Source organism: Leptinotarsa decemlineata, unplaced genomic scaffold (genome assembly GCF_025532065.1).
Source record: "Leptinotarsa decemlineata unplaced genomic scaffold, Ldec_3_MD MMD2_tig00026282_RagTag_RagTag, whole genome shotgun sequence".
NCBI lineage: Eukaryota > Metazoa > Arthropoda > Insecta > Coleoptera > Chrysomelidae > Leptinotarsa > Leptinotarsa decemlineata.
In genome coordinates this window covers 18212819-18233623 of record NW_027412668.1, presented here as the reverse complement: position 1 = coordinate 18233623, position 20805 = coordinate 18212819, and the positions used below count along the sequence as shown (strand labels likewise).

At 34.6% G+C, this 20805-nt stretch overlaps 1 long non-coding RNA gene across 1 annotated transcript; it reads right to left on the bottom strand.

The window, feature by feature from the left end:
* Positions 1-11581: 11581 nt before the first annotated feature.
* Positions 11582-12688, bottom strand: LOC141484701 (uncharacterized). Its single transcript, XR_012466746.1, has 2 exons — positions 12177-12688; positions 11582-12016 (listed from the first exon to the last, which is right to left on the bottom strand). It is a non-coding gene; the product is annotated as an uncharacterized lncRNA (long non-coding RNA).
* Between the last annotated feature and the right edge of the window lie 8117 nt (positions 12689-20805).

Sequence of the window (20805 nt, the reverse complement as noted above, 5' to 3'; positions counted from 1 at the left end):
ATGTGCTATATGTGTACACTATAGATGTTTACGTTAAATAAATTAAAAAGTCAACCTACCTGTTTATATCTCAACTACCTACGTGCTTTTACATGTGTATATTTTGAAATTATGCCACCAATAGTTTTCAAACAACAAGAGTCACATTTGTTTTTGGAGTAATATAAATGTACTCTCAGATGACTATCGGGGGATTTCATAAAACTAACCCTGGTATGGCTACAATCTACAGAATATCCCAGTCACTCTTATGAATAAAACTACGTCATGTGAAAATTCATTTTTTCTACACCCGTACTCTAACAATACACTTATATGACCATAATCCGTTTCATAATGATATCCATTATGATACAGATTTTTCATAACGATACAGATTATCAACCAATAGAAACCCATAATTTTTCAATCAAGAATCCTGTTCCTTTGTTTGTCCTAGATTCTAACCTAAGTAACTAATTGCTTTATTTGTCAAAATCAGTTTTCATATTACCTACCTATATTATCAAAATGTCTGAAAACAGCGATATAGAAGGAATACCATCGACTCCAATATTTTTAAAAGATCAGATTAATTACAGTTGTTATAATTCAATTTAAATATAATTAGAATCTTTATAGTTTTCATATATCCATGATAATACCATTAAGTTTGTATTTTTTTTTAAATATGAGTTAATTACTGTAAATGTGTTCAATACAAATATAATATTTATAGTTTTTCATTATTTATCGGGTTTAGAAAAAATAGCGTATGCAACTCTCATGTAATGGTTTTAATACACTCGCATATACCATACAAAACTCGCCTTCGGCTCGTTTCGTATCCCGGTTAATGCTCGTGTCTTAATAACCATCATTACATGATCGTTGCATAAAATACTATTATGCATGATTATAAAATCCACTGGACATATTTTAATCTCGAATATCTATCTCAATAGCCAGATGGAGTTCCATGCACACTGCGACAAGACGGTACAGGATGGGAACATGCCGGGACGGGACCAATACGTGAAGTTTCGTTTCTCTTTCTACATTTTCTTAAGGGGGTGCACACTAAAGCAGGCAACGGACAGGACGGGCCAGGCTAATGCTGTGCTGTTTCCGCTTGAAGGCTACGCCCCGCCATGTCCCGTCATGTTTCTGTCGTGTGCCGTCCTGTCGCATTGTGCGTAGACTTTCAATACGCGCCCCGCATTAAATATACAGTGAGTCGCACTTCTCATGGAAACACTCCGGTATCTTCCGTAATATTCGAGGTGGAACGATGAAACTCTCAGGACTGATGGAAATGCTCAAAATGCACCTACCACCTGAATGGGGTTGGCCAAAGTGATATACACTGTCCGCCACTCGCGATGGAACACCCCATTTTTACGGTAAAACATATTAAGGGGCAAAATAGGCTAAAAATTCCTTCAGATTCGTGATCAGGACTACCAACTTACTACGATTACACTTTTTTCCTGAAAAAATTTCAGTCCTGAAAAATCCGAATTTGTTTCACTTCTCATGGAAACTCCCCCGTATCTTCCGTAATAATTGAAGTAGATTTTTTTTTTGGTTTTGACATCAAAACATGAACGAAATCGTACAAGAGAAACTCGACTTTTGTTTTCACATAAATAATTTATTTTTTATTTTGTTGTCAGGAAAGTTATTCCTTCTCAATAAGTGAGAAAATGGTGATTTTGTAAGAGGAACGGAAACATGTAATCAGTGAGGTTTTAGGATGGTTAATGTCAGTTCATATTCTCATGTTCCCATTATTTAAAAAAAACAAGGATATTTTGTGGCGAAAAATGTTATGTAGTTCAAAATTCTTTCGAAGTATTATTTTCAAAATCACATTTTCAATTAAAAAACAATACAATCAATTTAAAATGATTCAACTGTTGACAATTTTATATTTTCGTGCCTTCTATGACATTTCCCTCCAATCGAACATATTTTTCTATGCGCCTTCTATTATTTCCTCCAACTCTTCTCAGTTCTCTAGGTGTGATTTCTCTATACGCTTGTATAATTTTTGCACGGAGATCTTCCTTATTTGTTGGCCTCTCCTTCTAAACTTTATTTTTCAAGTTTCCTCATAAATAAAAATCCAGTAGAGTTGAATCTGGGGATCGTGGTGGCCATACTACGAGAGGGCTATTGGGTCCTATCCATTTCATAGGTAGATTACTATGTAACCAAATCCTTGTTATGCCACTATTGTGAACTGGTGAACCATCTAACTGAAAAATCATACTGTGTCTCACATCCAAAGGTAGTTCTTCCAACACATCGGAAAATGCATTTCCGAGAAAATCAACGAATAGGTTTAAATTTTGATCGAAAAAAAAATGGCCCGATAATATTTTCGTTCAGGATACCACACCACACATTAACTTTTTGAGATATTTGGTCTCTACAATTCACCACCCAATTTGGATTTTGTTCAGCCGAAAACCTCATATTCTGGGAAGATACAACACAATTCGTGGTAAAGGTAGCCTCATCACTGTATAAGATATACTTTAAAAAATTCCTGTCATCGAGATAATTTCCCTGCATCCATAAACAATACTCCATACGGCGGATTTCATCTCCTTCGTGCAAAGTATGTAAAAATTTGGGTTTGAACGCATGCATTTTATGCCTCTTTAAACACCTCCATATTTTACTGCGGCTCATATTGAGTTGAAGCGATAAGTTTCTCAAACTAATTCTAGGATCAGCTTGATGAACCGCCAATATCGTATCATCATCAATATGATGTTTTGCAATTTTTCTGTCCTTTGTTACTTGACCGGTACTCACGAATCGATTATATATTTTATGTACAGTTCCAGGGTGTACAGCTACCTCTAGCGGGTGTCTTCTATTAAATTCAGCGGCCGCTTCACGATAAGACATCACCCCTTCACCAACAATTAAAACAATTTAAATTTTGCTTGAAGTGACAGACGTGCCATGTTGAACTTTGTCAATCAAAATGAGCTGATATCAGTTAAAATGGGAACTTCAGAAATATTAAAATATGAACAGGAACTCACGAATAGAAAACAACTGGAACACAGAAACAATATCCAACACAAATACAGGAACAATAAACACAATGGGAACAAAAACACAGCAGAAACAACAGGAACAACGGTGATTCAAAGTACAACAATACTAGAAACAAATGCAATGAAAACTGGTCTGGGGGTTAATACAACAAGATCTTTCAACAATATTGTCGGGTTGACAGTAAATATCAATGAGCAACTGTTTTCCATGGTGATTTCAGGGCACCGCATGATTCAATGAAACTGATGTAATTCAATTCCTTCAAATGATTTCAGACAACAATTCAGCAAGTAGTTAAAATAATCTAAATTCTACCTGTTCACCGAGTGCGATTTTTTCTTCAAAAATTAACAGTTGTTTCGGTGTTGCAATGAGTATGAAGATTAATTTTGTTTCGGATGGTAAAATGTTTCCTCAATATTTTGATAAAGGACCCCGCACATTTCTTATGAGAAATGACTTGCCTTGTTGCCTTGCCGAAATTTTGATATGTTGTAGTTCTTGATGTGCTGATTGAAAGTGTCCACAGCCAAAGCTCAGAATTGTACAGTTTTCGAGATGTGAACCTTTGAATATAGATTTTTTCCATTTTTTGCAGTTTCTGCTCATCAATCGAGAGCTCTCACTTCTGTTTGGGATAGAATTTGGATGTTCAGCAACCAGAATTAGTTTTACGAATAATCTTCTTCAGTTATAATAGATGCCGCCATCGATAACTTTTCATACACTGCTTCACACTATCTCGATAATCTGAGAATGTGGTGCTGTGACATTTTCCTCAGATAGGTTCAAAATGGATGATAGCATCTCTCAGCATCTGTATCTTTCATACCTGAGAGTACTCTCCAGATAGAATGAAGGGGTTCAGGTATCGGAAGCGAACTATTTTGCGCCGTAATATGTTTTACCGTAAAAATGGGGTGTTCCATCGCAAGTGGCGTACAGTGTATATCATTTTCAAAGTATCATTCTTCAAACTCAAATCGCTATATAAATTCAAGTATCAGTTATCAGAAGAAATGAAACTCAGGTTAGTTAAAACTCTTATTTACCCCCATATCGAGTATTGTTGTTCGGTGTATTACAATTTTTTACCGCAATATAACAAACAGAAGTTACAACTTATACAAAATGCCTGCATGCGATTCGTATGCTGTATACCATGTAATGAACATGTCACCCCATTTTTGTTAAAAATGAAGGAGCTGAATATGAGGTACAGAGTCCAATATTTGATAAAAATGTTTTTGTTGAAGTTGCTTCAAACTAAAACACCTAGTTATTTATATAGTTTACTAAGCAGGCATTCTGACATACATATGGTCAATTTGAGAATTAACTCATTCAACATACCTAGACACCGTACTTCCAAATTTCAAGTTTTTCTTATACAGCCCCTTCCTATCTGAATGAAATTTTACCCCTTTTAAATCATAATATTTGTGCTAATTTGAAAGATTTAAAATTCAATATACGCTAGTTCAATGAAATTGTTAAATTGACCAAAATAATGTAAGAAAATTAAGAGTTATGATGTATTATTTTTTCTCTTCTCTATCATTGTTATGATACTAAATAAATATGTTTATAATTATTTTTTTATACTTATTGTATAATTTTTGGGAAGGGTGGAAGATAGCCTTTGGCTGACCCTTTTTCTTTTATGTATAAATGTATTTTTATGCATAATAAACGATATTATTATTATTATTATTATTTTTTCGCCCGTAGTGTGCGCTGGTCAGGCCCTATCCCCCGAAGCCCCGATACATTCGGGAGGGCGCGCCAGCATTATCAACTAATGACCAATTATTATTATTATTATTATTTGGATTTCAAAAGAGCGTTCGAAAGTATAGATATATCTATTTTGCTATCAAAATTAGAGTACTATGGAATAACTGGTAGGGTGTTGCTATGTTTCAGAAGTTATTTACTCGACAGATCTCAATGTACTAAAATAAACAACGTCCTATTGAGCCAAAAAGCAATTGATACCGGGGTCCTTTAAGGGGGTGTACTTGGCCCTGTTTTATTATTCATACTTTATTTGAATGACATAAATTTTATTAGTGACTGTGAATTCATCAACCTCTTAGCAGATGATACTCTCATTGCAGCAAGCGACTCTGATATTCATAATGCTCTACGAAAAATTAATTTCACTCTTGAAAACGTGGCGAAGTTCTTGAACATAAACAAACTCAAACTGAATACCACTAAAACGAAAGCTATGATATTGACAACACAATAAAAATATAACTTAATTGATATCAACTCCATTAATATGGAGATCTACGGCGAAACTATAGAAGTTGTGAAAGAATTCAAATACCTAGGCTTCATCGTTGATAACACTTTGAACTTAAAAAAACACTTCCAGTATATGTGTGATAAAATTTCTAAAAAATTGTTTTTTTTTTACTAGAATTAGTAGACAATTAACATTCCAATATAATTTGACTGTTTATAAAACAAAATAATCCTACCACACTTTGATTACTGTGCTACTTTGATATCGTTACTAGACGATAATTCTTTGAATTGAAGGGGTTATATTTTTAGAAGTGATTAATTTTTTGGGAAAGAAAGTTTTTGGCTTTCTACTACTCCATCTGATACAAAAAAAGGGATGAGAGAATCTTCCAAAGAAAGGAAGGAAGTAATCAATTTGAAACTCTATACATGAATGTGTAGATCATGCAAAGAAGTAACTTTCAGACACAAACTGAAAGAAAGTCCTCCTGAAACAGCTACTTTCATATAAACATTGAATTACACGAAAGAAAATAATTCTTTCGAAACAAATACTTCTAGATGAACACTGAATTATACAGAAGATACTTTTCTCTACTCAGTTTGTATTTCAAATATTTGTTGTGGAATAAGAATCAGATATCATTCACATGAGTTCTATTTTGAATGAATGGTAATAAATTGTACTCACATGGAACACTGTCACCCTCACTGGTATATACCGATGTTTCGCCTTAAGACACTTGCCCTAAGGCTCTTCAGTACCAAATTGGATAACATTATAGAAAATACACACACTTCATTCATGAATTACGATTTTGAATGTCACGGAATAAGCTTGATCTGCTTATGTCATCGATGACATCGTAATGACATTCATTCACCTATTTGATTCAATCCCAGCCAAGAGGAATTTTATTTGAATTGAAGGGGTTATATTTTTAGGAGTGAATAATTTTTTGGGAAAGAAAGTTTTTGGCTTTCTACTACTCCATCTGATACAAAAAAAAGGGATGAGAGAATCTTCCAAAGATAGGAAGGAAGTAACTAACTAGGACGAACTAACCTTGCAAGAACAATGAATTCTATTTTTCACAGAGGACTCTTGGACTATAACAAGCTTCCTAATGAAATTAAACAAAATAACACCCTTCAACTCTTCTAACGCTCCTTATCTCAATATCTACGGGCACAATACTATTCCAATTGAGTTGTTCATCATTCTTCTCTCTATTAATCTCTTCATCATCGACTACTGCTATATTTTAACCAATATATTCTATTATATAGGGTCTTATATATTTCAGTTTTTTCGTAATTCTGTTTAATAACTGATATTTTTGTATAATATTTATGTATATTAGGATATCTATTTCAAATAAATCTATTTCTTTCTATTTCTACTTTTGCACCTGTCAGCCGATCAAGAAAGTTCCATATCATAAGCATATTATAAGCACGTAGCTTGAGGTACGAGAGAGAGCCTGTATCAAAAAATAAAAAATAAAAAATCTTTATTGTCTATTTATTTAAAATAAATCTAAGGTCCAATGTACAGAGTATATATACAATATTTATATCTCTCCCACAAACCTCACTTGGTGATCGAAACACGTGTCGAGGTGCTAAAGTAACGGTTTAGTCCATTAATATTCAATATCTATTATTCGAAAATTAACAATATTCCTTTTTAAAAAAAATACCTCGAGAAATGTACCCCTATGATATATGAACAATTTCAATTGTTTATTTGGGGTGAAAGGTATCCTCATGAATTTTGATGATTCGGATACTGATATTCTTCGTAATAACTTGCTCTTCTAACAACGATACTATAATTTGTCAGATTCCGGGAAAACCCCTTCAAGAAAATTTGAGAATTGGTAAGATCACTGGTCCTGCCTAATATTACCCAATTAGTCAAAACGATGAGACTTCTTTTTAAAACCACCCAGGAAACTATCAGCAATATAAGAGATAGCAGTAACGATTTGATTCGAATCAACTTTGAATCTGGTATTTCTTTTTCAATTCTCCTATTATCTTCACCAGCATCAGGAGGAATAGCATCACTATTAATGTCGAGTTTTCTCATTTTTATGAAATTTATGCACTCTCTCGATTCGCCTACGTATACTAATGTCTGTTTATTGTCTGTGAGGTACATGTATCTACCAAAAATGAGAATATTCGTCTTCAAATTTGTTTTAATTTCTTTATCGAAAAAACCTAATACAAATTCCTTGGTGGATGAGAGTGTTTTATCTCTCTCGATTTCTAAACAATGCTTCACTATACCTTGTTGCTTCCAGGCTGCTTCTATACCTTTTCCTTCCACCCGACAGTGATTTTCCAAAAAATTGCACCTCAAACCTGATGGTAGTTTGATTTTATTCATTTCAACTTCGTATGTAGCGGTTCTTCTGCACACAATACCACTTTCATTGTAATCCTTGAACTCCAGAGTAATTCCTATCGTTCCAGCTGTAACATTCCAGTAGCCATTCGACAATTCTTTTGTTTCATATTCGGCAATTGGGTCACATTCGTTGCAATTTTTGTAAGAACTCGGACAGAAATAATATACATCCAGCATCTCATTCAATGTTATTACGTGAACAACTAACAGTAAAGCGTTTTCAATTGTTAGCATTAACAGCACAACGACGCTTTTAGATCTCATATTTTTACACTGGAAAATCTCAAAGCAACTCACTTATACTCGTACATATTCAGGATGTTTTCAAAGATAAGCCTAATCACGATATTAACCGCAATACATAGTTGGTACATGTATTCATTTATTGAATATGAATATGAATAATGTCACAGTTTCATTTGCTTTTTTTTATACGGCAACATGCAAATTTTGGGAGATATTGTCATCAGTCATCTCCTGATGATGCTAACTCGGTTAGCGAAACGTGCGGCGAGAGACGTAGAGGTCCCAAATTCTTCTTATGTCAAAAAGTTATTATAAAAATATTTATGATTATTTATTTCAATATACGGGGTATGTTCAAAAAATATGTTCGCTAGCTATGTACTTTCGATTCGCGATTTTTTAATTTTTTCATATTGGTAGTCTCGTCTTAAACATATATTCACAGTGTCAGCTCTTCAGCATGTTTAGTTTATTGGTGAGAGGCATAAAAGTTAGAGGTGATTTGCGAAATAAAAGATCGAAGAATTTGCATCGAATTTTGCGAAAAAATTGGAAATGAGTGCTCAAAAACACGAGTACAAGCTCTTCAACGAAGGTCGAGAAGATGTGAGATGAAACTGTTGAGGAAGTGAAGGAAATTGTTATGGATGTCGGCATATCGATAGGCTCATGCCATGCAACTTTTTCGTAAATTTTGAGCATAAAGCATGTGGCAGCGAAGTTTTTTCCAAAATTACTGATTATGACCAAGGTCATAACTGGTGACGAATCATGGGTATATATGGTTATGACATCGAAACCAAAGTCCAATCGTCCCAATGGAAGAGCCTAGGAGAGCCAAGACCCAAAAATTACACCAAGTTCGATCAAATGTCAAGGTTTTGCTCACTGTTTTTTCCGATTACCTAGCTTAATGCATAGTTCTTGCCGCATGGTCGTACGGCCAATCAGGAAAGCAATACGAAGAGAACGTCCGGTATTGTGGAAAAACAATTAATTGTTTTTGCATCACGATTCTTAATTTTTTGGCCAAAAATAATACCGTTATCATGCTTCAGCCAGCGTAGCCACCAGATTTGGCACCCTGCGACATTTTCCTGTTTCCAAGATTGAAGAAACCCATGAAATAACGGTGTTTTGCGACGATTGAACATGTACAAAACGAATCGCTGGGAGCGCTAGAAGACAAACTAAAAAGTGCATATCAGGGCAGCTTTGAGGGTTATATCTGAGTGGAGGGAACAAAATCGAAATTAATGAATAAGTAAACATTTTTTGAGAAAATTTATCTTATTTCTTGAACATACCTCGTATGCAATTCATTGATTCTAGCCTTGATTCTTCTCAGTCAGTTGTGGACGGTTTTGCGGAGTGTTTTTCGATTGTATATTTGAACTCTACCGATATTAATTCCAATACTAAATTTGATCCAATGAGTACCCAGTTACAGGAAATGCTATTATTACAGGGTAGAGGTATATATGAAATAAAATATTAAAAATAATGGAATATAGAAATGTATAAAAGTAAATGCTGAAACAAAGCATATATAAAATATTCGTATAAGTAGAATTTCAAAGGAGGAATGAAAAATTGAATATATAATACATAAAGTTACAAATCATGCAATGTTACAGTACTGACACAAAAGTTATTTATAGTGTTATTAGAAGTGATTGTGGATACAAGATACCAAAGCGTTCAGAGAGTCGAAATGAATATCGTAGTGTTTACAGATTTTATTGAAGCTACTGTACATAAAATTCAATGGTGATCGTAGCATAATATTTGTGCGTGATGCTTCGCAATAGAATTTCAGATTGTGTCGACCTTCACTTCTTGGAACTAAGAAATTGATCTCGGGTAAAAGAACCGTACTGTCAATATTATTGTTTAGTAATTTATGCAGGAATTTTATACCAAGGATAACTCTCCTATTTTCCAAAGAAGTCATGTCAAATCGTGTCAACAATGTTATGATCGATGTCCCTCGTGGGGTATTGACCATCAACTTTTAGACATAAGTAGTTTAGAAACTTCCTTTGCACGCTCTCAGTTGATGTTTTTTGGTAGTCGTAAACTGGATTCCATAACACAGAGCCATACTCTAACTTAGATCTGGCAATCTGGCATACGCAAAATATAGCAATTTCAAGGTGGCCATTTATTAATAGAAGACATTGATAATGGATAAATTATTGATTATTCAAATTCCAAATACAAAAAGAAAATAGGTCATTATTTTCGCATTGTTGGAAAAAAACGTTGAGCATTTTAATAAATACATTATGCCCCTCTGTTATCAGTCATCAACATTTTGTTTCTGAAATACTGAAATTTCAGGAATATACAGGTCACTGTTTCAGAAGGTCTTCTGCTTCTTTGCTTGCAGAATCAGGCGGTGATATAATGGATATTAAGAAGCACGGGTGATGGATGTCTACAACAGTAGCTGAGGGTTACATCGATCAATATATTTCTTATAAAAAGGCTATTGCTGAAAGAATAATTCCAACAGCTAGCTCCAGTGTTACAGCATCGTCCTATTAACCTCAAGAAATAAATGTTAATGCTCATGAAATTGTTAACTCAGCTAGTTCAAATATATTACAAGGCTCTTCAACATCGCAAGGTATTAATATCAGCAGTTGTTCTAATTGTACTTTTCATATTAATGTTCATTACCAATAATAATAATAATAATGTAATTAATGTATATAATACATTTGTAACGGAATTCAATTGTATCTATATCTATTGTTCATAATAAAACTTCCTTGAAAATTTAATAACTATGTTTTGTTCAGTGGTATTTCGTCAGAAAAAATCCCGTAAAAAATAATTCTGACACTAGTGTTAAAGATACTTTGTGAAAATCATCTTTTAATAATCTTGACAACCATTAAAAATGTCACTTTTAGGGTCAGTTGTACAAAAATGTCTTTTTTTATTTTGTTATATTCACATTATCGATTTTGAGTGTATACTTCCAAATATCAATAACTTCCTACCTAATAGGCATGGACCTTAGTACTTTGGCACTAAATATAATTTGTCAAAGTACACGATTGGCCAATACAAATACATAATATGATATTATATGCAGGGTATTCCGTTTGAAAGCGGCAACACCGCATCGTCTGAAATATTTCAGGCGTGTAGATCATTTAAATTTATGCATACCTACTGTGAAATTTTCAGGTTGATCCGTTGTCTGGTTTGCCAGAAACGTCTAATTAACGCTCATTGTGAAAAACACTGTATAAGGGTGTACATTGTTGATTATTTCTGTTTATTGTATTCGTCTGAAAATGTCCTTGCAGGACGAAACTGCAGTTACGTCAGTTACAAATATAAGTGATATAAAACATGGGAAGTTTTAATTCTCATTTTTTATCACCCATATAGAATTATAAAATTGTTTTGCTTACTAACCCAACAAAAAACAGTAACATAATTGTAACCATAAAAATACCTTTTTACTTATTTTAAATTCTGCTTTATATCAGTCTTCCTCAAAATGAAGATGTTTCCTACTTTCACACGTCATTGAATTTTCGGGTTTCAAATCTATTGATTCTATCAGAAAATCAGAAAAACAAATTTGTCAACTACATTCAAATCACAAATTTTATTTCTCATAAAACTCATTATATACATAAACGGAATCATTTTGTTTTTTTTCTTGATGCACTTTGTGATTTCTTGTCCTGTTCAAAAGTACACTGTGATTTGTCAAATTCTGGGAAAAACCTCTCGAGAACACCTGCGATTTGGTGAGCTCATTGATTCTGCTCAATATTACCCAGTTCGTCAAAATATTGAGAATTGCTTTCAAACCAATCCAGGAAACCATCAGTGCCATGAGAGATATCAGGAACATTTTTATTAGCTTCAATTTTTGATCCAGTTTTTTCGCTTTCACCCGTTCTTCTCCACCTGCGATATCGGGTAGAATAATTCTGTTTTGGTGTGGGGGTGTAGCAGAATTTCTTGGAATTTCTGAATTAGTGTTTTCTTCCCATTCATCTTCATACACTAGAAATGAATGTTCTTTATCGAACCACATCAATTTACCACAAACGGGAACTGTCTCATTCTTTAATTTTACTTCAATGGTTGTGTTTGATAATTCAAATTTTAAAGATTCATTTCCGATGAGTTTACTATCTCGTTCTAGTAACAATCGTTGACTCACCATGCAATTATTTTTCCAAGCTACCTGTACGTTAGATGACCCATCAAAACAATTATGTTTGGAATATTGACATTGGATATTTTGTGAAAATGTGATATTATTACTATTGATATTCAGAGGAGCTCTTCGTCGATACACAGTTCCATCGGAATATCGGCTGTGCACAGGAATGTATATACCGATTTCATTCGCTGTAATATTCCAACAGGTTTCATTAATCTTTGTTGTTTCAAATCGGCCAACTGCGTGCCCATATTTTTCACTTACATTCGGATTTTGTCTCTCCTCGTAAAAGTAATACACTTCTACAGTCCAATTCAATGATGATACATAAACTAGTGTAAGTGCCTTCTCAATTATTAACACAAACAGCACAAGAAATATTTTGATTTTCATACTATTAATATATAAAATAACTCTACAACTCACTGAGGAATATGTGTTCAGTCCCGTCTCTTCCGGAATAAAACCCAAGATATCTAATTACGATAGTAACCGCGATCGTTGGTGAAATTATTTACGTCAGAAGTTAGTCATTAAATAATAGTAGAAGAGTTTACAGGGTGGTCATTTTTCAGTGGGATCATACACATATCCATTACTCTGGTATAGTCAAGTGGAAATTGAACTTCACGTTTTATCACTACATATTTTAAATTGAAGCCCTCACTGTGTCTTTACAAATGTGTCTGTCTGTGTGAGCGCTATAAACCCAAATATTATCGGACGGACTTTCATAAAGTTTTCACCAATGGAAGGAATTACTCAAAAAGATAGGTTGATGTGTATAATTTATTAATGTACCTGTAAGAGTACTTCCCTTCAATCTGTTTTTTATGAAAAATATGTCGATAACATTATCATCTCCCTTCCTCAACATGGAATATGTGAGATTGTGGACATCTTCAATAGTTATGACCCTTAGTTCACCATCGAAACTGAAAACAACGAACAATGGGTTCCTTTCCTTGACACTAAGGTAATCAGAACACCAGATAATACCCTACTCATATATTGGTAGGTATCGTAAGCCTATTAGTTCCTGAACTATTGGTCATACCATAAGCAATCAACGAAAATTAACTTGGTCAAGCAAATGAAGAACGGCATTCTACAGATTTCCGATCCTTATTTTCACTTAAATAATTCAAATATACTTTTCCAATTATTTACCAATAACTCTTACCCAGATCCTCTACTTAAGAAGATCTTATTAAGTACGTCAACCATTGACCTTTCAATCAACAACAACAACCAGTTGGATAGAAATCCTTTACAGTCTGAAAATATCACAAAAGTGGCTGATCCACATCCAGTTCCTATATTCTTCTCTTTTTCACCATACATCAGTGATATGACACCTAAGTTATGCAGAATTTTCAAAAATGCAAATGTAAAAATAGTTTCCAGAACCATATTAACCATTAATAAATTATTTTCAAAATTTATGGATAAAACTCCTATAAACTTCCAATCTCAATTATTCTATTCCATTCCATGTTTAAATTGAAGTAGTGAATATATTGCTCAAACGTCAAAATTACTCAAGGATAGAATCAGTTCACATAAAAGTGATAGTAGATTAATTCCTGAGAGATGTGCTCTCAGTAATCATGTTTTCAAAGAAGGTCCTAAAACGGACTATAATTCAACTAAAATCTTAATGTATTCGTAATGTGGTAGATACATTTGAGTACACTGGTTCAGTGAACAATCGACCAACATCCGTACATCCGCTGTCTGTGACAGTGTGCAGGAGAATCCGAGGCAGTCGATTCAGCTCACAACACGGCCTTTCGCAGACCACAACCTGGCGAATTTTGCATCGTGACTTGGGCCTGCACCCATTAAAAATCCAACTGACCTAGGAACTGAAGGTAAACGACCATAAACAACTACGTGTGTTCGCTGAATGGGATCTGGAGCAGTTGCCAACTGAACCTAATCTTTATCGAAAAATCATCTCCAGCGATCAGGCCCATTTCTGGATGAATGGGTACGTGAACAAACAAAATTGTCGAATTCGGGACGATACCAATCTACATGAGATCCACAAGCGTCCAATGCATCCCGAAAAAGTCACTGTTTGGTGTGGATTTTGGGCTGGCGGCGTCATCGGTTCATATTTCTTTGAGAACGACGTTGAGCAGGCCATCACTGTCAACTGCGGGTACTATGCGTCGATGATTACCAAACTTCTTTCGGTCTGATGAATCGAATGACCTGAACACCAACGATATGTGATTTCTTAGGTCACAGGTGTATGCGAATGAGCCACAAACTACAGCGGTCCTCAAAGCCAACATAACCCATGCCATCGGTCAAATTCAGCCTGTATGCGCCAGTCATGAAAAATTGAAAGTTTCGGATGCACTCCAGGCGTGGCGGATGTAATATTCCACATTTAATGGCATCTATAGGCATCAATACGAATAAAAAAATCGAAAATATCTCACATACACTTTGTTAAATTTGAATTTGAAGATAGGAATCAATGAAAGACCCTATATATATACATATATATATATATATATATATATATATATATATATATATATATATATATATATATATATATATATATATATATATATGCCTATCTTTTAAGAATAGCTCGCTACCCTCATTTTCATGATCAAAATAGTGGTTACACGTACTGCGGCATTTGGAAAGGTAAATAATGCCGGCCGCCACTGGTAACTATTAACCAAACGTGACGTAGAATGTTCCACAACGACTATTCTCGAACATTATACTACATTCCAGAATATTATTGGGATTTTCTAAAATGTTGTGAAATGTATTATCTGGAAGGCTACAATTATAGTCCTTATATTTTCAAGAAGAATGTTTTCCAGATGAAAACTAGAACTTTTCTCATGGATGAGGCATGAAGGGCTACCACAACCCTTTGTATATTTTTTATCGACCTTTTTTTGGTAATTGTTACCTTCCACAATCTGAAAAAATATGAAAATTATAATGGAGAACTTTATACAAGTGTAGAAAAGGGCAAACTTTTTAGTTTACCCCGATAAGTTACTGCGTAAAAATCAAAGTATTTTACACAAAGAAAAATCTTCTATTTATCAGTAATTCGCCGTATTCAACAATTTTGCCTATCAAAAAAATTATTAATAAATAATACTTATCTTTTACGTTTCGGAGGCCAAAATCTGCCTCCGTCTTCAGAAATGGATAAAAAATTCGAATATATTCGCAGTTATTCCTTTTTTGATAGCTTATTTCTTTACTTCTTCGACAGATGTCAAAGAAGTTTTGAAATATGAAATTATGTCAATATTGTTGATTGACAACTGAAACATTCGGTGTAATACGAGGTACTCTTCGATATCAATTTGTTGCCATTTCGCCACTATCCAAAGTTTTCTTCAAGATGGGTAGCCAAGTACGGTCTATTTCTAAGGAGCTATTCGAGATACAATTCTCTCCAGACATGAGAATATACGCTGATTCTTTTAGCTTACGTCTCTTAGAATGAGGCTCATTGGTAATCTTTCTTGTCCTATTCCATTCCACCCGATGTTCACCGTCTGATTTTGAAATGTGTTCTGATAATTTTGATCCTGTCAATTGTCTATTTTTTATATAATGTTGTTGAATTTGTGAAGCTGTTTGTTCTCCATTATAATTTTTATATTTTTTCAGATTGTCGAAGGTAACAATTACCCAAAAAAGGTCGATAAAAAAACTGATTTTTTCCTCCACAAAAAATGACTTTCGTTGAATACCTTTGTATATCTTCGAAAACGCATTTTCAGGTCAAAATGGTAATCATCTGCAGGCATATATGTGTGCGTTTCACTATATTTGTGGTACAATGTGCAAAGAAAAAACAGTATTTGTGGCACCTGCTGCAAATGTGGTGGACTTGATCACATTTAGCACAATTTCATGACCTGAAGTTTCTATTAATCATTTAAAATTCTATCGATACATAACCTACTTTGTATTTTTTGTGTGTAAGTTACCATGTAAAGCCTCATAGGCTTATCGCGTTTTCCTTATCTTTTTCAAGGCTCTTTCCAACAATCTTGTTTCTTGTACTAATTTGCACAGGACCCATGTTGGATGTTTGAATTCTAGACATGATTTGAGTTATCCATAAAGTGTTTGCTTTCTTGTACTCACGTAACACATAACGAGCTATCTCTGTCCCTTTGCAGCTACTGCAAATTCCGGTGTCATTTTAATGAAAAGTATTCAAGTGAATAGCACTGTATTTATTCTGAGCGAACCCCTGCTCTTTTGAAGGATTTCTTCAGTTCTTTTCTCGGGCAGTTCCTTTATAAATATTCCACTGTGTTTTTTGCAGGGTACATTTTCCCAGAACTTCTTATATACCCATTTTCCAATCCAGTTTCGTACCAATGTTTTTGGTATCCCCACAACTGGTTAGGATCTATATTTGAAGTTGATGATCCGTGTCTGACACACTCATCAGCTTTCCAATAGTCTGTGTTACAGAGTTCCTGGTATAGTTCAAGTAAACGATATAGTGCAACCTACCTTCCAACAGCTCCTCTTTAATAATATAGTTAGGGAGTTGACTAATGTTGTTATTCAATAATCATTTCTGATTATTGTGAGTACAGTTCCAAGATTCTTGAAAATGGCTCTAAAGCAGGAGCCGAAACGTCGAAAAGACGTTATCCATTATAAAACTTTGTATTTCATCTTTCCTCGAATTTTTATTCGATACTTTGATGAGCTGTCGCGAATGATAGGAAGCGTTGTCAAAAACTATTACACTATTCGCATCCAAATTTGGGATTAATGGGTTTTCAAACCATTCCTCAAAAATATTAGCTTCCATGTTTTTTTGATAGTCAACATTGCAGTCCTCAAGTTTTTTTCCACAAATAATTTCAAAGAATTCGGAACCCATCCTTTACTTCCTCCGCAATGCACAATGATTAGTCGCGATTCTTGGTTGCAAGCATGTTAGGCGTACACATTCTCGAACCATCAGTCCACCCTTTCGTAACTGTGTCGTGAGTGTCATACCAAGTTTCGTCCAAATAAAAAATTTGCCGTTGTTCTTGTCTGTAGTTATTTGTTCTAAGTATTTGTTACGCAATTCCACTATTCTTCTGCTTTCCATAACTGATTGACGTTTGTTTATTATTTTAAATCAAAATCCTAGTTTCTTTATACAATTCTGAAGAGTTTTGTCACAGCAGCTCACGTTATGGCGGGAAGTATTCAATTTCTTCCTCATGATTTCAATTGTAGGTAGATATCTCATCACTTCTGAAACAGTCGTATATTTTTTTTTCAATGATTTTATTAGATGAACATCTGAAGGTTTTAGTAATCCTGTATCACATCGAGTCTTGCGTTCATAAGGTTTGTTTTTGACTATTTTACGTACAGTTGAGAAAGAAATTTCGGTCAAATTTGATGTTACTTGTGATGGTTTGTAGATTCTTATATACATTGAAACATACTCTCTGTTTCAATATTCAAATGCATCCGAATTTTATTCACTGGTATCTCTTTTTCGCATTGTTCACCATCGCTATTGGAATCACTACACAGGAAAATGTCTGCGTTGTTATCACACTCGTTATTACTATTAGTACTTGTCCAAGGATGCCACATTTCAAACACATAACAAAAATTTCAAGTAATTATAACTGCACCAATATCAAATTTCAACACTCAAATCGCGATCAGTTCCTGAACTGAGTATTGACAAAACGACTCTTATAACCATTCTCGCATTCTATTCGTCACCGAAAGATGACGACTTCAAATTTAATATCATGACTCTTCAGCCAATCATAAAACTCGGTTAGTAAAAATCATCCAATACGAACCGCCAATTCTTCAGTCCACGTGGACTAGTTGGCAGCGGCTTTATTTCTCTGTATTGGTTTTTTTACCTTTGAGATCGCCGACAGCTTTAACTGTGCACAATACCGGTTACTTCGACTATACTTAGTCTAAATATCCCATTTGACTGTCTGTGGAATTATTGATCCGCTTATTTCGTTGAAGTCTCAAATTGATGTTCATTGCTCATTGGAAATTTTCATACACCTCAGTCTGGAACTCTATATATATATTGACTTAGTGAACTGAAATATACATCCACATGAATGGATGTACGATATAACTATTTAACTAGTGCTACTTGATCGAATATGTCTTTAACAGAATTCCAAATATAAAGTATTTGTTAAATAATATGAAATGCTTCTCAGTTTCGGAAATAATCAATAACTCGACCTCAAAAATAAATTGGCAATGTCTTACGCACAAAACGACAAAAATACAGGAAGAAGAAGAAAGTTAACTTATGCAATAAGTTTTATGGTTTCATAAAGTTTATATCAAATATTAGTGATGCCACGACCATCATATTCACTCGATTCTGATTATGTGCAGATATCCAAAGTATTGTAGTCAGATTACCTACTAATCAGTTGTTATTATTTTTGTTTAGCGTGTGTACGTATTATACTTAGTGTATTATAATTGGTCTCACCAAACAGAGGGCGAAATCAATAAGATCTTCCAGTGCTATCGCACATTTTTCTGTCGACCTAAGTGAGCATATCTAAATGAACGAAGCCCGAGTGCCCATTATTGTGGGAGGAAGGTGGGAACCAAAGAAACCGCGACCGAAGAGTAGGCGGGGCGCCGAGTAATATTTCAAAGTTCAATTAGGCCGATTTCCAGTGGCGTTGGAGAATACGTACAGAAAGGTTCTGGACGAACCCTAACGGTGATTCCCTATAAATAAGCAGTTTATAGAAACTCTCTGCAGATAAGAAGGAAAGTGTAAAAGGGCTAAAAATGTTATTTTTTTGTTCTTGCAATTACGTTTAGTCGAAATTTCGACTTTGAAATCCATTATTTCACTTTGATCTCGAATTACACATGCACATTAACCTCGAAATTTGGTCTCGAGGGTGATAACAAATGATAAAATAATACATATTTTATTTCACTTAGATGCATGCCATGCGGAGTTGTACATACTCAAATTCTTTTTGAATACATTTCACAGCCATAACAAACAAGACACATCAGTAGATATATATTATGGAATATAGTGCGTCTTCTCCACGTCATTTTCTGAATATGAAAAAGTGACTGAAAGATACTTTCATTGTCCAGATGTTTTCGTTTCGTCATTTGATGGTTATGGTCTCCGATAAATTAGAATGAACGGGATTGTACCTTTTTATTTAATATGTCGGGACTGGTGATAGGTGAATTAATAATCAGACGGACACAGCGTTTACAAATAATAACATTATTTATTGATAACACCAACAAAAGGGCAAACAAAAAATAACAGTGTAACCTCGTGGCGAGGAGAATCAGAATAAGGATTAGTTCCAGGCCAAAATCCCTGAACAGACTAAATGCATCGGATAAGATGCATTCAGTAACTCTTGAAAAATTATCTCTCACAATGATGGGGGTCATAAATTTAGTCAAGAAAGGTCAACCACTTGGGCCGTTGTGTTAATCCATAAAAGTGTTAACAATGAGTACCTATTCGAAACATCCCAAATGGTTTCGTTCTAAATCGCATAAAACATTCCTGACAGTTTCATCTTCCTGTTTATACATCCTACATAGAGGTTTGTCCACTAGCCCCATAATATGGAGGCGTTTCCATAGTTGACAGTGGCCAGTCTGAAATCCTACGGTTAGGCGTAGATTTTTTCTGGTCATCGCCAGCTGTTTCTTTGGCACCAGCTTCCCAGGTGTGATCCTGGCAAGATTGCTTCCTTTGATTCTATCCGATCTCTTTAGGGATTGAGCATGGCTAGTTCCGCAATTGTCGAAGTCATCAGGCCATAGGTGTCACTGGGTCCTAAAATTCTTAGTCCAGCTACTTCCTTGGCTAAAGAGTCGGCAATGCGATTACCTTCACTCTTGTCGTGTCCTTTAACCCACCTCAGGATAATCTTATTATCTACCGAGGCTTTGGCTAAATCTTGGTGGCACCCTAGTACTAGCCCTGAGGTAACACGTTGTCTATTCAAGGTTGATAGGGCTTGTCTACTATCATTGTAGATTGTTATGTTTTTGCCAGAAATTCCTTTCCTGGTTATTTCTTTTGTGGCGATTGAGATACCAGCCAGATCTGTTTGAATATTTCCCAATATTATATACCAATACCATAAATGGTATGTGCACTCTTCAGTGAAGCACCCTGTGAAATACGAAATGTTTCGTTTTGTTGTCAGGTGCAACAACACATGAAGCAGATAGTTTTCCAACTCGTGAACATGCCACGTACAATTGACAATTGACCATGTGAAAAATATGCATTTTCTATATCATATATTTCGTCTGGTCGTATTTTCTCGACCAACCATATAAAAATGTATGCATGCGGCAGGCCTCGTTTTTGCCATTCTATAGAATACATCCAGCGTCGAATTTCCCCAAAGAAGCGTTTTTAACAATGTCATTGTATCTTGCGCATATTCATGCATATGATGTGGACTATCTATGTACGTCGACGGCAGCATAGTCAATCGACCAATATTAGCTGCATTTCATTCAGTGCTACTGCAATGCATAAATGGATATACTCCTCCGAACGTATAGTTTGGCTTGGTTCAACCGAATGAAAGTT